Below are 19,459 nucleotides of genomic sequence, written 5' to 3'. Positions count from 1 at the left end.
ACACATCCTCCCTTTAAGGGCTCCATTCTCCTTCCAGAAGCCCTTTTGGAAGAGTCCCTGCAAGATGATTCTAGATCCCTGGCAGCCTGGCTCCCTGTGACCACTGGTCCCTCAGAAACATACATCTGCAACTGCTGACTCTGCGATCCCATACCTCATGTTCCACACTGTGGACACGGCCCACTCTGCCCTGTAGATTCCTCATGCAAGAGTCAAACCATAGGGACTTCCAGGTGGTCCAGGGCTTAAGATTTCCCTGTTTCCAAGACAGGGGGACTTGGGTTCGGTCCCTGGTTAGGGAACCAGATCCTATGTGCCACAGCTGAAGATTCCATATGCCAGAACTAAGACCCGGTACAGCCAAATAAACATCAAAAAAGAAAAAAAGAGTCAAACCGTAGCCTGCTATACCTCCAGTGCAGAGGATGAACAAATTCTCCAACTAGGGTCCTTGAAGCCTCTTGACTAGTGGCCTTGGAACCACTCTCATTAGCACTGAGGTGAGAGCAAAGCACAAAAGACTAAAACTCCCCACTCTTCTCTCTCTCCAGCCCCTCTCCTCTCCAGTGTGGACCAATTTACAGGCATAAGCTGATGAAGTGTGGTGTTGGAGAAGACTCTTGAGAGCCCCTTGGACTGCAAGGAGATCCAATCAGTCCATCCTAAAGGAAATCAGTCCTGAATATTCATTGGAAGTACTGAGGCTGAAGCTGAAACTCCAATACTTAAGCCACCTGATTCAAAGAACTGACTCACTAAGACCCTGATGCTGGGAAAGATTGAAGGCGGGGGGAGAAGGGGACAACAGAGGACGAGATGGTTGGATGGCATCACTGACTCAATGGGCATGAGTTTGAGCAAACTCTGGGAGTTGGTGAGGGACAGGGAAGCCTGGCGTGCTGCAGTCCAAGGGGTTGCAAAGAGTCGGACACAACTGAGCAACTGAACTGAAAAGATCAGGGTCACATCCCACGCTAGGGGGCTCTGACGTCTCATCTCAGAACACATGGCACATTTAGGCCTGGAAGTGAAGTGAAGTCGCTCAGTCGTAATCGACTCTTTGCAACCCCATGGACTGTAGCCCACCAGGCTCCTCAGTCCATGGGATTTTCCAGGCATGAATACTGGATTGGGTTGCCATTTCTTTCTCCAGGGGATCTTCCCAACCCAGGGATCGAACATGGGTCTCCTGCATTGTAGGCAAACGCTTTACCATCTGAGCTACCAGGGAAGCACTTAGGCCTAGAAGTCAACCCAAAACTAAGAAGAAGTACCCCACGTCCACATCTTGCCTGATACGAGGGGTGGATGTAAGGTTGTCAGAGATGGGCAGGTGTGCGTGAGGCTCCCAGCCAACGTCTTGGCTGGCAGGGGAGAGGCTGAGTTGTTCAAAGAAAGCCGGGGTGAGAGAGAGCTGACCCTGTTCCAGGACCAGCTGCTTGGACAGAGTCTTTCATCACTCACAGTTCAGCCTCAGGAAAGTCACCATGAGACTCATAAACATGTTTTAAAACCACTGAAGCACAGAGAGTGAGGACATCACTATGTCACAGTTGCCGGCATGGCCCCTGACAGGCAGGTTCTCACCTCATTTGAGCAGAAACCCCCTAAGCCCTTTATCCAGGTTTCCCAGTTAAAGTTAAGATCAGAATCCCCTCCAACACACGGGGATAAAATATTGCCTTGGAGATTCGCTAAAACTTCAGGACAGCGTTAAATCTTTTACAGAGATGTTTACCAGACTGCCTCCAACAGAGAAATCACACAAGTGCCTCGGTGGGCAGTTTGATTGTTAAGAGAAGACTGTGTAGCAGATGCTACTGAGAGAAAGCCCCTCCAGAGGGAGACTGTGAATCCAAATAAACTAACAGGAGTTGAAGTCATGCCTTGAGAAACAAAAAGGAAAACCCAGTAAAAGATAGTCATGTTTTTTTCTAGTGCCACCTCAGCTGAAAAGAAACAAACCAACTGTCCATGTGGCAACAATGAACATACCCTGTGCTCTTAAACAGCATCACAGCCCTGTGAAGAGGAGAAAAATTGTTTCAATAATATGGTAGTAGGTTGTGTAGCTTTGTTTAAAAAGTAGTGTTTCAAGTGACATGGTTATTTGTCAAGATCCCTAGAAACAGAAACAGCAGCAGCATCCTGACAACTGATTGAAAGATGAAAAAATAATCCTGAGGACCTCTCTGTACCATCTCTCCTGGACTGGATCCCATTCTCCACCCAGAGTCTCCGACTGCAGAGCTCAGGGTTCAGCTAACTGAGCTCTAGGGATGCAGTTGGCATGAGGATTCAGAGAGGGGCCTGGAAACTACTCGTGGGCTTTTCTAAAGAGAAAACTCTACCTGTGGCTTTCTCTAGAGAGAAAAGTGGTATCTGAGTGGCTTGAAGAGGACAGTGCATGTGGAAACTGACGATCTTGGAGAAGAGGTAATGAACCAGAGAAGGGGGCCCCATGAAAGGCCCAGTCTTAAAGAGGGCTCCCTTTTATCAAACAATAAAGAATCCAGATTAGCTGAAATTTCAGCCACCAAATGTGTTGAATTAAAAGTTATTGCACTGTAACAAGTTGTAAATTATAGTATTCTTATAAACAGTGTTATTTTTATAGACAGTATATATACATACGTATTATTTCTATATATAGTATTCTTATAAATCTCTTCTGAGGCTGCTCCAATCCAGTGAGCTGGTTCAGAGAAAGCTAACTACATAAGGAAAAGGTCTGTCCACTTGATCTCAGTTTTCTCCTGGACCCTTATAGGAAAAGGAAGTGTTGATTTGGGGGAATTAGAACGCATAATTCCTGGCGGCTCCTCCTAACTGCATCTAAGGGACACCCATGACCTTGGAGCCGTGAAGGAGCTGGGATGAGTATGAGGAAGAACAAGAACAAAGTGATCACTCTGCAGATTAGTACAGTCAACTCTTCAGCCTGCAAAACCTAGGATGCTTTCATTCACACCCATACTATTATAATGCCAATGTGACATTTCCAGTGATCCTTGGTTTTTCCTGATCCTTGCTCAGTTGTGTCCGACTCATTTGCAACTCCATGGACTATAGCCCACCATGCTCCATGGGATTTTCCATGCAAGAATACTGGAACTGGTTGCCATTTCATACTCCAGGAGATCTTCCTGACCCAGGTATTGAACCCGTGTCTCCTGCATTGCAGGCAGATGCTTTACGTCTAAGCCACCAGGGACGCCCATAAATTTTCCCATAAATTAACATAAATTCTTCCATTATATTCATGCACTTACAACTCCTCATGGCCATCTCTCTTCCAAAATTTTGGAGGAGCCCAACACCCTTGATCCCTCTTGTAAACTGGAGAAATTAGGCCATATAACATCAAAATACACATAGTCTCACTTATGGCAGAAAAGAGTGCCAGTAAAATACAGAGGGATGGATGATTTGTAGGCAATTGTGATGACTCAATACATTAAATTGGGCTTCTGGTTAAAATTATTTGGGAATCCCAGAGAGTTCTCTTGTGTTTTCCACGTCGGGAGTCCATAAAATCGATTCCTTAGCCCCTTTTCCTAATGACAATTTTAGCACTCTGCTCTTATTCAAATAACCACATGCCACAGTTCAGTAGCAGCCTTCCTCCAAGAAAACACTATTTTATCTTTGAGGGTGACATGCTCTGAGCTTGGGAGCGATGGCCGGTAGCACAGCACAGATGGACAGGAAATGGTGTGCCTTTCACAGCGCGCTGCTCCTACATTTTACTACAGAATGTATGTTTGGGGCAAGGAAATCTGGGTCTCTTAGAAACACAAAACCCTTTGTGTTTCTTGAGATACAACCCCTTGAGATACAACCATTAGTTAATAAATCTCCACCTTCCAGCTTTGTTCCTCCCACACGAAACAAGAGAGCTCTTTGCCTTATGATCTTCAGCTTGTAGTAAATTTGAAATCTATCAAAGAGACAGCTCCCCCACAATGGTTTTTCCCCTCTCAAGCAGAAGAACACTCTCCAAAAACTGCCTAGAGATGATTCTACTTGTTAGAAGTAGCTGCATAGGAACGTCCTGACATTTCTGTAAGTCTGTATCCAACAGAAGAATTTTCTTAAACACAAACCAGCCTGTGGAAAAGCTCCCCAATGCTAAGCAGTGGGTGCAAAATGGAGGCAATTTATTACAGTTGTTATTGTTTCCTTATCAAAAGCAGTTGAGGGCAGATAATGGCATATTTTTCTTTCAAGTTCTTTCTTGAACAGTATTTTATGCATTTTACTTGTACTAACATCCTAACTGGCCTTAAGTTATGCATAATTGCCTACCCTGTATGTGTGTACATGTAAGCATTTTGCATTTTACTCTAAACAGAGCAAATGATATTTCTTATTCTTTCTTTTCTTTGGAAACCAAGCAACCTGGGCCTATATCACTCATGCTGGGTAGAAGGGAGGTTAGACAGAGAGTCAGAGTAAGCATGCATTTTTTTTTTTTTTCACTCTTCTTTAATTGTGGTAAAATGCACATAAAATTTCTTAACCATTTTTAAGTGTAATGGAATTTTAACCAGCAGAATACTGGAGTGAGTAGACTTTCCCTTCTCCAGGGGGTCTTCCCAACCCAGGGATCAAACCCAGGTCTCCCACATTGCAGGAGGATTCTTTACCAGCCGAAGCCCTTTACAACTGAAGCCCTAATAAATAAAATAACTATTTTTAAGTGTGTAAAGCTCAGCGGTATTAAATATACACACATTATTGTGCATCCACCATCCATCCATCCCTATAACTCTGTTCATTTTGTGGAACTTAATATATGTTAAAATTTGAGCAAAAAAGTGTTACTTAGACAACATGTTCACTGAGACAGCTGATAACTTCTGCTATAGCCTTTTATCCATATCTGTCCATAGATATAAACAAGAGTATTAAGAAAATGCTCATGTCAATATGGAGATATCTCCATATTTACACATATGAAATTTACAAATACTGTTATCAACATGTTGTTCAAACCATTACTCAAAACTCAAATGAAGTGTGGAAATGCCAGTTCAGATTAATTTGATACACTGCTCTCTTGATTTTTTCTTTTTGGTGCTTAATTCAGATTTCTAACCTACCTAGTGTAAAGTTCCAATTAAAATATGACACCCAGTGTGTTGACTTCAAAAGACCCTCAAAAAGTGAAATTACACTTCATCAATTACAGCCGCACTTTGAAAAACTGGGGCACAGTGACATGAGAGATGTATTTCTTGAAACTACAAAGAATATTGGCTTATAGTTGAGATCCTTCATGATTCAGCCCAATTTCAGCTCTAGAAAATACAGCCATTGGAATTCTGAGACACAGAAGTCTTTCAAGAGGAGATAGTAACATAGAGTAGGCATCAGAGTATTTGGAGCGAAAGATCAAAGGGAAATCACTGCAGTACGCAAGAGGACAGCTGAGTTTGACTGATTCAGTGTAAAAGCCGCTTAAAGCAAAATTCAGTCGACAATTCCAACTCGTAGAATGGAAGAAGCACTCAAGAATCATTGAAATAGGATTGTCCCAAGAGTTACAAGACTCTGGTCACTTCTCACTGTCATCAGGGTCGTTAACTATCAAGTGGCCACGCCCACCTCCAAGGCCTTTCCTTAACTGTTAAATGAGTAGATTAAATTGAAGAAAATATAAAATTTTATTTGGCAATCACAATAGTACTCTTAACTGCATCAAGAGATAAAACTTTTTATTTTTCATCAGAATAGACTCTCTTTGAACATAAGCCTGAAACTGAGAAAACTGAGTAGTATTCACACCTAATACCATATTCAATAGTGAAAGACTGAAAGCTTGTCCTCTAAGATCAGGAACAAGACAGGGATGCCTGCTTTTGCCATTCCTATACAACATAATATTAGAAGTGCTAGCCATTATAAGTAGGCAAGGAAAAGAAACAAAAGACAACCAAATCAGAAAGAAAGATATAAAATGTCTCTGATTGCAGACAACATGATCTTATATGTAGAAAACCCTGAAGATTGCATTTTAAAAGCTTTTAGAAATAAATTCTGTAATCATATAATACAAAATCAAAATGTAAAAATCAGTTGTATTTATATACACTAAAAATAATCTGAAAAGGAAAAAATTGTTTAATTCTATTTATAATAGCAATTAAAAAATAAAATTCCTGGGAATAAACTTAACCAAGGAAGTGAAAGACTTCCACACTGTAAACTTCCAAACACTGCTGAAAGAAACTGAAGAAAAGTAAGTGGAAAGATATCCTTGTTCATGGATTGGATGACTTAATATTAAGGTGTCAGTACAAACCAGAATGATATACAGACTTAATGAAAATTTCTAGAATGGAAAAATTCATTCTAAAATTAATATGGAATTTCAAAGGACCCAAAATACCCAAAACAGTCTTTAAAAAGAAGAATTAAGTTAATGACTCACACTTTCTGATTTAAAAATGTATCACAAAGCTATGGTAATCAAAACAGTATCTTTCTGGCGTGAAGACAGACATATAGATTAATGAAACTGAATGAAAAGACCAGAAACAAACATTTGAGTATATGGTAAAATTGTTTCTGACAAGTATGCCAAAACCACTCAATGGGAAAAGAATAGTCTCTTCAACAAATGGTGCTAGAAAAAACTAGACAGCCACATGCAAAAGAATAAAGTTGAAGACTCACCTTACATCACTGAAGGAAGTGAAGTGAAAGTTGTTCAGTCATGTCCGACTCTTTGTGACCCCATGGACTGTACGGTCCATGGAATTCTCCAGGCCGAAATACTGGAGTAGGTAGCCTTTCCCTTCTCCAGGAGATCTTCCCAACTCAGGGATCGAACCCAGGTCTCCGCATTGCAGGAGGATTCTTTACCAGCTGAGCCACAAGGGAAGCCCACCTTGTATCATATGAAAAGTTAGTTGAAAACAGATCAAAGACCTAAACTTAATACTTCAATGATAAAATTCTTATTAGAAAACAATGGAAAAAAAATTCATTATAATCGATTTGGCAATGATTTCTTGGATATAGGACCAAAAGCACAGACAATAAAAGTAAAAATAGCAACTGAACTTTATCAAAATTAAAAACTTCTATGCAAAGGACACAATCAACAGAGTCAAAAGGCAACCTATAGAATGAGAAAAATATTTGCAATTATATATGAGAGGTTTATATATTTGAGATATATATATATGTTTATATATATATATTATATATGATGAGAAAAAAGCAGTTTTCTGCTGCTCATCAGTGAGTACTCGCAGAATGTCCTGAAACTTCTCAGGGATTCCTGGAGACATGGCAGAGGCCCTAGTTACTCTTTGGTCCATTTTAAAAATTGGATTGTTTTAAGAGTACTCTCTGTATTCTGCATATTGACTTCTCATCATATATATAATTGCAAATATTTTTTCTCATTCTGTTGCCTTTGACTCTGTTGATTGCGTCCTTTGCACAGAAGTTTTTAATTTTGATAAAGTTCAGTTTAGCTATTTATACTTTTATTGTCTGTGCTTTTGGTCTTAAATCCAAAAAATCAGCAATTAAGGGTATGGGGCAAAGATGCACTTATGTGGTGTTGAGGAAAGCAGACACCGACCTCACTAAGAGGGCAGGAATGCTCAGTGAGGATGAAGTGGAACACGCGATCACTGCTATGTAGAACCCATGCCTGAACAAGGTCCCAGACTGGTTCTTTGACAGACAGAAGGATATGAAGGATGGAAAACAAAGCCAGGTCCTGGCCAGTGGTTGAGACAACACACTCCATGAAGGCCTGGAGTAAAAGATTCAGGCCCATAGAGGGCTCTGCCATTTCTGGGGACTTCCCTGGTGGTTCAGCGGCTAAGACTCTGTGCTCCCAATGCAGGGCAAGCCTTTCTCCAGCACACTGTCCCAATCCAGGGATCCAATCCGTGTCTCTTAGGTCTCCTGCATTGGCAGGTAGGTTCTTTGCCACTAGCGCCACCTGGGAAGCCCTTCCAGGTGGCTCAGATGGTATAGAATCTGCCTGAAATGCAGGAGAACCAGGTTCAATTCTGGGTAGGGAAGATTCTCCTGGAGAAGGGAATGGCTACCTACTCCAGTCTTCTTGCCTGGAGAATCCCATGAACAGAGGAGCCTGGTGGGCTACAGTGGATGGGGTCCCAAAGAGTCAGACACGACTGATCCACTAAGAGCTCACATGCCACCAATAAAAGATCTCACATACTTCAGTGAAGATCGAATATAATGCATGCCACAACTAAGATCCAGCACAGCCAAATAAATATTTTAAAAATTAAATTAAAAATAAGAGCACTTCTGCACCAATCTATAAAACCACGAGAGTCCAGGGAGTCAAGATTAAGGAAGAGGTTTTTACTAAGCTCACCAAAATGCTTAAAAAAATAAACAACAAAAAAAAAAAAACCTTGTCAAGTGTTTAAGACATTCAAGTTAAATGAAGACCCACTTGACAATTCTTCAACTATTAATAAGACTTCAGCTTCCAACATTCTGTTTTTCAAGGCATACCTCAAACTCCATCATTTCTACAAAACTATTTCCTTCCTTGCTACAAAAACAATATTGCTATGTTGAATGTTGAATGTGTTGTAAGGCCTAAAAAACGTATTTTCTTTTCAATTACAAATCGTGCCTTAAAAATCACTGTATCTTTACCACACCCACCAGCATTTCATGAGTGTCTTACATCCAGATACTGCTTGATTTATGAAGTCAGTGCTTAACCAGTTTTCCCTCACCCATTTGCCATGAGAACTATTTCAACTCTCTCAGATCCCTCTTCAAATTTCACTTGCTTAATGAAGCCATTCCAAGAAGGCAGTGAATTGGGCATCGGGGACGTTGCAATGAAAATGGAAAAGGAAATACCGACCACATCACTTTAGTATAAATCATTTTTCCTCCACCGGGTACTTTTCACCCTTGCAATTTCTCAGTCTTACCTTGACTGTCAGCTCACAAAGCTCAAATTGTGTCTCTATATGCATTTCTTCATCCAGAGCTGGGTAACTGATACCAGGTATCATCCATTTACTTGTCCTCACTGTAAAGATTTCCATATACTCCTATTTCTCTGGACACCGTGTGCTTGTATATCCGGTAATACTGGATATGGGCCATGTGAAGAGAAGGGGAGGAGGGAATCAATGGGAGTTTTCATTTTATTAACAGTAATTATGAACAAGTCATTTATTGATTTGAGGTCTCAATTTTTTCATTTATTTAAAATAATAATAGATCTTTAAGTTTGCTTCCACATTTCTTAGAGTACATTCAACACTCAAGCTGCCCTTAAAGGGAACCAAAAATACACTGAGTTAAGCGAAATTTAGAAATGTTTATCTCCCTTACAGCCCAGAAGTAGCTAGTCCTAGGCTAATGGGATGGTCCTGCCATCCTCAATAGATGACTTGTATCCTGAGTCCAAGATGTCTTCTCAAGCTACCATTAGAGGGTCTGTATCCCAGCCAGATTAAAAAAAAAGTCAAAGGCAGAGCATATCCATTTCTGTTATGGCTGTGATCTGGAAATAACTCCTTGGCTTACACTGCACTGGTCACAGCTTGATCACATGGCCTTGAAGAGGAAGATGGGATGCGTCATCTCTACTGGAGATCCCACACCAGGGGCTCTCAACATTAGTTTAGTACAACATATAATTTTTAGAATGTGAAGAACTCTAAAAGGTCTAAGAGTTTATGCCACTTGCAAGATAGTAAGTTTCCCTGACAGTCTCATAGTAGTGTTAGTCGCTCAGTTGTGTCCAACTCTTTGCAACCCCATGGTCTATAGCCTGCCAGGGTCATCTGTCCATGGGATTCTCCAGGCAAGAATACTGTTGGGTTGCCATTCCCTTCTCCAGAGGATCTTCCCAACCCAGGGATAGAGCCCGAGTCTCCTGCATTGCCGGCAGATTCTTTACTGTCTGAGTTACAGGGAAGTCCTGTCATCTCACGGATTCTGGCAAAGGACATGGTCGGGAGCAGCCTGCTGACCATGAGCGGTCAGGAACAATGGTACTGCAAGGACCACGAGCATTGCCACCTGTGTGCCAGTTTACCTCGCCCCCCACATCCTTCCAAGATGCAAGGACCACAAGCATCGCCACCTACGCGCCAGTTTACCTCGCCCCCCACATCCTTCCAAGATGCAAGGACCATGAGCATCGCCACCTGCGTGCCAGTTTACCTCGCCCCCCACATCCTTCCAAGATGCAAGGACCATGAGCATCGCCACCTGCGTGCCAGTTTACCTCGCCCCCCACATCCTTCCAAGATGCAAGGACCACGAGCATCGCCACCTGCACGCCAGTTTACCTCCCCTCCCACATCCTTCCAAGACAATGTGATGGGCCTGGATGGATGGATGTGAACATAGTGGATCACACTACAGAAGAAATTTGAATTTAGAGAACTCAAATCTTTTATAACGGGAGTAACGTGCTTGCATTTTGCTCTGGAGAGAGTTACATTCTCTATCTTCCAGGGCCTTTTACTCTACAAACATCTTTAAATATACAGTCCAGGTAACAGGGAGTTATTACCCAACTCATAGTGAAGTGAAAGTAGCTCAGTAGTGTCCAACTCTTTGCGACCCCATGGACTACACAGTCCATGGAATTCTCCAAGCTAGGGTAATGGAGTTGGGAGCCTTTCCCTTCTCCAGGGGATCTTCCCAACCCAGGGATCAGACCCAGGTCTCCCGCATTGCAGGCGGATTCTTTACCAGCTGAGCCACAAGGGAAGCCCATCCAACTCATAGGAGGTCTAGAAATGAAAGAGACCCAGGGAGAGTTGTCTCCGGACATAGGACACTGTTAAGAAAGACACAGGATGCTCTCACTAACCAGTTCCAGGAAAACCAGGGCACATGTTCCTATTAACACCAGCAGCTCCCTAGGAGTCTCTATCACATATTCCACTTCTGTAATACCTGCCATCTGAAGGAATAATATGAAGGCCACTAGTTCTTTAGGGACATAGATGTTTATAAAGATAACAGTGCCCAAGGTAAACATTTTCAGTGATCAAAACTAGATTCTGAAATCTAATACCTCTTGTGTTAGGATCTTTAGGTACTTCCTGTGATGTGAATGTTGAGTCATTTAGGGCAAGGGCTCCAGTCTGGGACACAAGGCACCTGAGATCCAGGGTAAGATTTTCCATTCATTTGATTCCTGATTTTGAAAATGTCATTCAACATCTTTTAACCTCAATTTATTTATTCTGTATACTGAGCTGTTAATGCTCTTGAAATCTACCTCAAGTTTCACTTGAACTCAGACACTACTATGGCCTAGTAACCTGAGACGAAGGGCATATACAGGCCATTGGATAACCTCCTGGCTAAACGTCAATAGTACTGTGAGGACAAACACTGACTGAAACCGCCCACCCTGGCCAGGCCCCACAGCAACCATTTGCATGAGTTATGTTATGACAGGAGATCTTGGTAAGGAACACAGAACTAACAAGCCATCACCAACTGGAAGAATTCAAGAAAGGTCAAAGGAGATTCCACGTGTCCTACCACCTCCCATAATCCTTCTGGCTAGACTCTATCTGGGCTGAGAGATACGTGTGCCGCCAGGTAGGACCCTGAGTCAGAAGGACTGTCCAGAGACAACCCAGAAACTAATCCCCTCACCAAAAAACACAAGACTGTGAGCCACGTGGCAGGGCAGACATCCTGGCTTCCCTTACCCTGCTGCTTTCTGCCAGGCACCTCTTCCCAATAAAGTCTCTTGGGTTGTCAGCACATGTGTTTCCTAGGACAATTCATTTCCGAGCGTTAGACAAGAGCTCACTCTCAGGCCCTGGAAGGGGTCCCCCTGTCTGCAACAGTGCCACTAATGCTCAGGGCACTTCTCACCTCTCTATTGGAAGATATTTTTTCTGTGTTCCACCCAAAACAATAAATATTCTTTCTCTTAAACCTGTCAAGCTTGGGTCTGACTTTTTAACAAATTCAGTAGGAGCTAAGTGATTTGATCATACCTCTTTCGGTTGGGTTTACCTAGATCAAAGCCTTCATTTCACATGCCAGTTTCAGTGGCTATCCTGGAAGACTGCGGAGTGGGCACAGGAGGAGAAACTGGTGGCGCTCGAGCCAAATACGTCAATCCTTGATCTGAATCCTCCCTCCTTATCTGTTACTATCTGATCCATTCCTTTCCCTCTACCTGCTTCAAAAGGCAATTAAAGAGTGCAAATCTCGTTACTCCCTTTCTCAATAAAGACCTAAGAAACCCTTTACTGCTGTAGTATCTCCTTTTTACCCCTGATCTGCAGTTAGTTCCACTAATTCTTTGGTGCTTTTTTGCCTTTCGTGTTTTAATTACTTTTCAATATTGGCTCTGAACTCATTTCAAAAGGCTTTATAAACTTTTGCAGTGGAAAAGAAGGGAGAGGAAGCTGCCGGCATGCCTAGATTTCTGGTCTGCAACTTTGCAGTATCTTCATCCTCCTAATTTCATTTTCAAAAACCATTTTTTTCTTACAACTATTTTTTTCTTGCCAACGAGTCCCATAGGGTTTCAGTTCAAAGCACTCACTGAGGTCTAGGTTGCCAATTGTGGTATTTTAAAACACAGACTCCAGGCTTCCTGTGGGGCTTTTTCTGTTTGTTTTAAATTGTCTTTTCATTATTTTCCTAATTAATGTTCTTATTTTAGAATCATTTCCATTTTATAATTTAATTTTTAATTTTCTTCATTTTTAGTCAAAGTCATAAATGCATATGATTTATGAAGCAAAATGAACAGAAGGACTTCTAAAGAAAACCAAAATTTCCCTTTTTTATGCCTGCCTGCCCACAGAGTCTTAAATCCCAGAAGCAAACACTTTAACCGATTCCTTTTTATTTTCCTGGGGCTCACCTTCAAACACTTAATTAACACATTTACACCACCACTTCTTCCAGGAGTAATGTACAGGTATGAGAATTGGACCATAAAGAAGGCTGAGCACTGAAGAATTAATGCTTTCGAATTGTGCTGCTGAAGAAGATTCTTAAGAGTCCCATAGACAGCAAGGAAATTAAACCAGTCAATCCTATAGGAAATCAACCCTAAATATTCACTGGAAGGACTGATGCTGAAGCTGAATCTCTAATCCTCTGGCCACCTCATAGGAAGAGCCAACTCACTGGAAAAGACTGGGATGCTGGAAAAGACTGAGGGCAGAAGGAGAAGGGGGCAACAGAGGATGAGATGGTTGGATGGCATCACCAACTCAAGGTACACGAGTTGGAGCAAACTCCGGGAGTTGGTGATGGACAGGGAGGCCATGGCGTTGCCAAGTGTCGTACACAACTTAGAGACTGAACAACACTGCCACCACCATTTCTTAGCTACTGGCCTCCTGCCAGTAGGTAGATGAGGATTTTGCTCACTTACATTATTCCTCACCTCACAGAGTCGGACACGACTGGGGCGACTTAGCAGCAGCAGCAGCAGCAGCTCCAAATCTTTCTCTCTATATATAGTTTTATAGAGAGAGAAGTTTATAAGTCCATAGTTTCTGCAGTTACAACAAAACAAGTTAAAACACTATTTCTTGGCCCAAAATTATGCACAATACATCTCGGCTCCCTACTTCATAAGATGACAAGACAAGAAAACTCTCATCCTTGTCTCCTCCTCTCTTCCCTTCCACCATCTATCCATCAACCAGATCTACACTTTTAATAATAGCAGAGTGGATACTTTTTACAAGCTGTTCTATAAACTTCCTACAATTTTCCATAACCTTTATAGGCTTATTCTAAAAGATGAAAACTGTAAGTGGCATGTGATTTACTGTGGTCATGTCAATAATGAGCTATATCACAAGCTAGGCCTCCATATTCTTTCCCAGTGCTGTTTTCTGATTAAAGTATAATATACTTAGAATCAGTTCAATTGTATTTTCCTTTTTCATAGTTTATCAATTTCCTTTAGCACATTCTCAAATATTTCAAGATTCACCATCATATTATCTACCTTTTCAGTCTTCTTTCCTTTCCTTTCCAGAGACCACCTTTTTGGTGTCTTCCTTCTCTTTCCATAATATAGACTGAGATTGTGTTTTAGGCCTAGCACACAGAATTTCCATCACTGCATTCTGGTTTGAATTTGTTTCCTAAATTCTTCATATTTTCTCCTGATATGTTCCCCCCCTTTTTTTCCTGGAGCATATCCTCAAGGAACTTTCTAAAAAAGGATACTCAACCATCTTGATCTGAAAAAGTTCATTCAACCATCACGTTTGATTTATTGGCTGTTATCTTTGAGTATAAAATGTTGTTGGTAAGGAATCTAATCTCATTCTTTTGTAGGCAAGTTCTGTTTTAACTTCTCCATGGCCTAGTTTTGGGAACGGTCTCATCTTTGCTGTTCTAAAAGTCACAGTTTTCTCTCTCAGTTCAGTTCAGTTACTCAGTCATGTCCGACTTTTCGAGACCCCATGGACTGCAACACGCCAGGCTTCCCGGTCCATTAAATCTCTTAGTGTCTCTTTACCCATTCATTGTGCTTAGCACTATCTGAGCCTTTTCATTCTGAACACAGCATTCTTTGTTTGATTCTGGGAAGTTTTTTCCTGATTTCTTCTGTTGCACAAATTTGCTGATACTTATTCTTCCTCTCCATTAAGACTCAGTTTTATCCCTTTGTTCTTTTCTATCTGAAACCTCTCCCTAGGTAATTTCTTCATCTCCTGTGGCCTCAACTGATTGATATACTGATGACTCCAAACTTCTATCTGCAGCCCGATCTCCCTCCACACCCTGTGGACGCTATGGATCCAACGCCTATTGATCTTATCTACATGCTCAGATATTTAATAGACATCTCAAATATGACCCCTTCATACCTTTTCCCAGTGAACACCTCCCATCTTCTTCCCAAAGGCAATAATTACTATTTATAACACTAGAGTTTAGTTCTGTACCCCACAGTATACAGTGTTTGTTATCTGGCCTCTTTTTCTTACTATTCTTTGTGAACTTCATCCACCTGTGTATAACAAAAGTGCATTCACTTTAGTTGTACTATAGTAATATAATGCTCTATTATATGAATATGTGAGCAATTATTTATTTAATCTACTATCAGTAGTGACATGGGTTGTTTTCTATCTTTAGCTATGATCAGGTACGCAGGTACGCAGCCCTTGATACACATCTGCATGCACTTCTATTGTGTATGTACCCGAGAGTAGAGCCACAGTAGCAAAAAGAAAAAATTAGAAAAGAAAAGAAAAAATCAATGAGCTACCCCTACATAGCTGTAAGAATAGCCAAAATCCAAACACATTGACAATAACAAATGCTGTCAAAAAACAGAAACCAACAGGAAGTCTCATTCACTGTTAGTGTAAAGACAACATGGAAACAGCACTCTGAAAGATAGTCTGGTGGTTTCTTCCAAAACTGAGCATAAATTTCCCTGAGATCCAGCAATCAGGCTCCTTGGTATTTACCCAAATGAGGTGAAAAACCTGTCCGTACAAACCTGTACACAAATATTTATAGGAGTTTTATTCACAACTGCAAAACTTGGAAGCAACCAAGATATCCCTCAGTAGGTTAATGCATAAATGACCTAGGGTACATACCAACAATGGAATATAACTCGGTGTTTAAAAGAAATAAGCTATAAAGCCATGAAAATTCATGGAGGAAACTGAAACTCATATTACTGTGTGAAAGAAGCCAATCTGAAAAGACCACATACGATATGATTCCAACTACATGGCATTCTGGATAAGGCACAGCCATGGAGGTGGTATAAGAGTAGCAGTGGTTACCAGAGGATGAGGGACAGAAAGAGAGCAGGCGAAGCACAGAGGACGTTTAAGGCAGTGAAGCTACTGTGTCTGAAAATATAACGGTGGATGGGTTGTTTGTCCAAACCCATAAAACATAAGGACTTCCTGATAGCTCAGTTGGTGAAGAATCTGCCTGCCATGCAGGAGACCCCAGTTCAATTCCTGGGTCGGGAAGATCTGTTGGAGAAGGGATAGACTACCCACTCTAGGATTCTTGGGCTTCCCTTGTGACTCAGCTGGTAAAGAATCTGCCTGTAATGCAGGAGACCTGGGTTTGATCCCTGGGTTGGGAAGATCCCCTGGAGAAGGGAAAGGCTACTCTCTCTAGTATTCTGCCCTGGAGAATTCCATGGGCTGTATAGTTCGTGGGGTTGCAAAGAGCTGGACATGACTGAGTGTGTTTCACTTTCATAAAACATAAAACAAGAGTGAATTCTAATATAAATTATGGGCTTTGAGTGATAATGACATGTGAATGTTCATTGAACATGATGAACATACCATTCTGGTGGAGGATACTGACATGTGAAGGCTATGAATGTGGGAGGTCATGGGGTATTAGGAACTCTACACTTTCTGCTCAGTTCCATGGTGAACCTAAAACTGCTCTAAAAATAAATCTATCTGTAAAGAAGCAGCTAAGCAAAACAGGAAAATCCTGTTGGAAATCTTTGATATCTACACAAAAAAAGAAACAGTGGGGTTCAATTCAACTAATACTAACATACAAATTCTTCTGCTTAAATCCTTCAGTGGGTTCCAGGTTGGGTTTCTGAGACACTGAGATCAAAGTTCACATGTAACAGATTTATCTGAGAGTATCCCAGGAAAAGGTGAGCTGAGAGGGTCAATGGGATTGGTGGCAGGGGGAGAGGGGAAGCAAACAAGGCACTGTATCAAGTAAGCCCCCAAATGTTAATCTTCTGTCAACTCTACAGGGAAGATGAAAACAGGGCTGGTCACTCCTGACAGTCACTCCCAGTAGAACAGGGAACCCTCGTGCACTATTGATGGGAATACAAATCGGTGCAGCCGCTCTGGAAAACAGTACAGAGGCAACTCAAAGTGTTAAAAATAGAACTATCACAGGATCCAGCAATTCCAATTCCAGATGTTAATTCAGAGAAAATAAAAATGCTGAGTCAAAAGATACATGCACTCTAGTGTTCACTGAACTATTCACAACAGTCAAGATATGGAAACAAGCTAAGTGTCCACTGATGGATGAATGGACTAAAAAAATGTGATTCACACACACACACGTGCACACATGATATTATTTAGCCATTCAAAAAAGGAAACTCTGCCATTTGGTACACCATGGATAGGCCTTGAGAATATTACACTAACTCACTCAGTTATAAAAGAAGCAAGTCATGGGGATATACTGTATAGCAATGGTGATTATGCTTAATACTGTATTGTGTATTTGAAAGTTGCCAAGAGAATAAACTTTAAAAGCTCTCATCACAAGAAAAATAATTCTGTAACTCTAAGATGTTAACTAGACTTACTGTGGTGATCATTTAGCAATATATAAAAATATCAAACCACTCTGTTGTACACCTGAATGCTATGTCAATTATACCTCCATTTAAAAAAACAGGTTTACCATATTAAAAACAAAATTTCTGTAAATTGAAAAACACAAGGTCAACAGAAAAACAATGTAAATGATAGAAAAAAATAGTTTTAAATGTAAAAAAAATGTTTTCCATACATCAACTGTAAAACTCTAAAAAGGAAATTATGATATTAAAAAAATAGGAGCTGGTAATCCATCCATTAAACCATAAAAGCATTGGGCTCATTCAAATATGAAAAGATGTTTAGCTTCACTACTAATCAAATGAATATTAAAACAAAAAAATTACTTCTTAACGTATCACATTAATAAAAATTTAGAAATAACACTATATATGTGAAAACTTTGGGAGGCAGGTACTCATTGGTGGGCATATAAATTTGGCACCACCTTTTAGAAAGTAATTTAGAAGTATATATCAAAATCTAAAATTTACTGTAACATTTGACCCAGAAATTCTACTTTAAGGAATTAATCCTACAGAAGTACTCATATAGGCTTACCAAGGTATTTACACAAGGATGCTGTGTAGACTTATATACAACAAGGAACTGGAAATTATCTAAAGAACTTTAAAACATTTCATCAAGAGTACCTTATAATTATGGCAGTATCATAAAGTAAAATCATCTTAAGTCACAAAAAAGAAAGAAGCAAATCTATATAAACCAACACAGGAAAATGTCAATGATATATTAAGTTATAAAAGCATATTATCAAGACATACTACATGTTTGAACTTCAAAAGCATTATGCTGTTCAAAAGACAGCTGTAAAAAGAAAACATACAATGCATGATTCCAGTATATAAAATGCTAAAAAAAAAAAACACAGATCTATAGAGATGGAAACAGACCAATGCCTGCCTGGGACTAGGTGGGACCAGAGCTTGCCTGCTCCGTTTGCAGGGAGAAATCTTTGAGGTGATGGAAATACTCTAAAACTAAGTTGTGGTGTTGATGGTACAGTTAACTGTCAATTTAATAAAAACATCCCTGATAGCTCAATTGGTAAAGAATCCGCCTGCAATGCAGGAGACCCTGGTTCAATTCCTGGGTTGGGAAGATCCACTGGAGAAGGGATAGGTTACCCCTCCAGTATCCTTGGGCTTCCCTGTAGCTTGGCTGGTAAACAATCAGCCTGCAACATGGATTAATTAATTAACTTTGTGAATTTTATAGTATGTAAATTAGACCTCAATAAAGCTGTTTTTTCAGAGACACAAAAAGCAAAATACTCATCAGTCTAGTAATAGCATGTGCATATGCAGGTATATGTATGTTTCCACAAAGAACTCTCTGCCTTAGAACACTGCTATATTATTTGAATGTTGCAATATGAATATTACTTTCAATACATTCAGAAAAATTTGGAAAATTATATTTTTCAAAATACTGATTTATAAAATATTATAGTTTATAAAAATTCTAAAAATAGTATCTTTGAAAGCTCTTGGAATATATACAGTTCCCACCCCACCCAACCTCCAAAAACACAAAATCTGATTTCATATATGTCTGATCAACATAGCAATATGATATTTTGCAAAAGTAGAGGTAATTAAGAAGACCAAGCCATTTGTAAACACAACATCACAGAACGGAAGGTAGTAAAGGTCACTGCTAACATTCACTGAGCACTGCTCTCAGCGCTCCAAATGGCCTCACCTGTGTAATCCACATAACCACTCAGCGTTGCAATCCAACCACAGTGCACGTGGCAAAGACCACAGAGCTGGTGACTGCAGAGCAGAGATTTAAGCCCAGGTGGTTAGACACCAAGGCCTGGGCTTTAAAGCTAGACCAGACTGCCCTATTACTAAATAGGTCATACTCATATTACACATATAAACTAATTCTCTGATTATATGTTTCTTTCAATAAAACGTTTTCTAAATTTTTATTTTAGTGGTCAGCTTTTAATTTTTTTAACTATTCCCACATCGCCAATTCAAATCAACAGAACACAAAGTAGGTATTTGAGGAGCTTTCATGCAATTCTAAATAGCTAACACAGGAAGTGGCACAAAGTGGGGTTTAGAAAATATATGCTGAAT

The 19,459-nt window shown here is 40.5% G+C and overlaps 1 long non-coding RNA gene across 3 annotated transcripts in view; it reads right to left on the bottom strand.

Moving 5' to 3' along the window:
• LOC123331134 overlaps nucleotides 1-19,459 on the bottom strand; it is a 214,317-nt gene that overhangs the window by 41,984 nt on the left and 152,874 nt on the right. For 2 of the 3 annotated variants that reach the window (XR_006547611.2, XR_006547613.1), the window contains exon 3: nucleotides 8,952-9,114. This is a non-coding gene — a long non-coding RNA (uncharacterized LOC123331134). Of the gene's footprint in view, nucleotides 1-6,836; nucleotides 6,896-8,951; nucleotides 9,115-19,459 lie in introns of those variants that run through there. The other variant, XR_006547612.2, reaches the window with a different exon arrangement.

This window comes from Bubalus bubalis, chromosome 22 (assembly GCF_019923935.1).
Source record: "Bubalus bubalis isolate 160015118507 breed Murrah chromosome 22, NDDB_SH_1, whole genome shotgun sequence".
Taxonomy (NCBI): Eukaryota; Metazoa; Chordata; class Mammalia; order Artiodactyla; family Bovidae; genus Bubalus; species Bubalus bubalis.
The sequence above is the reverse complement of the archived record's forward strand: the minus strand, read 5'-3'. Positions and strand labels throughout refer to the sequence as shown.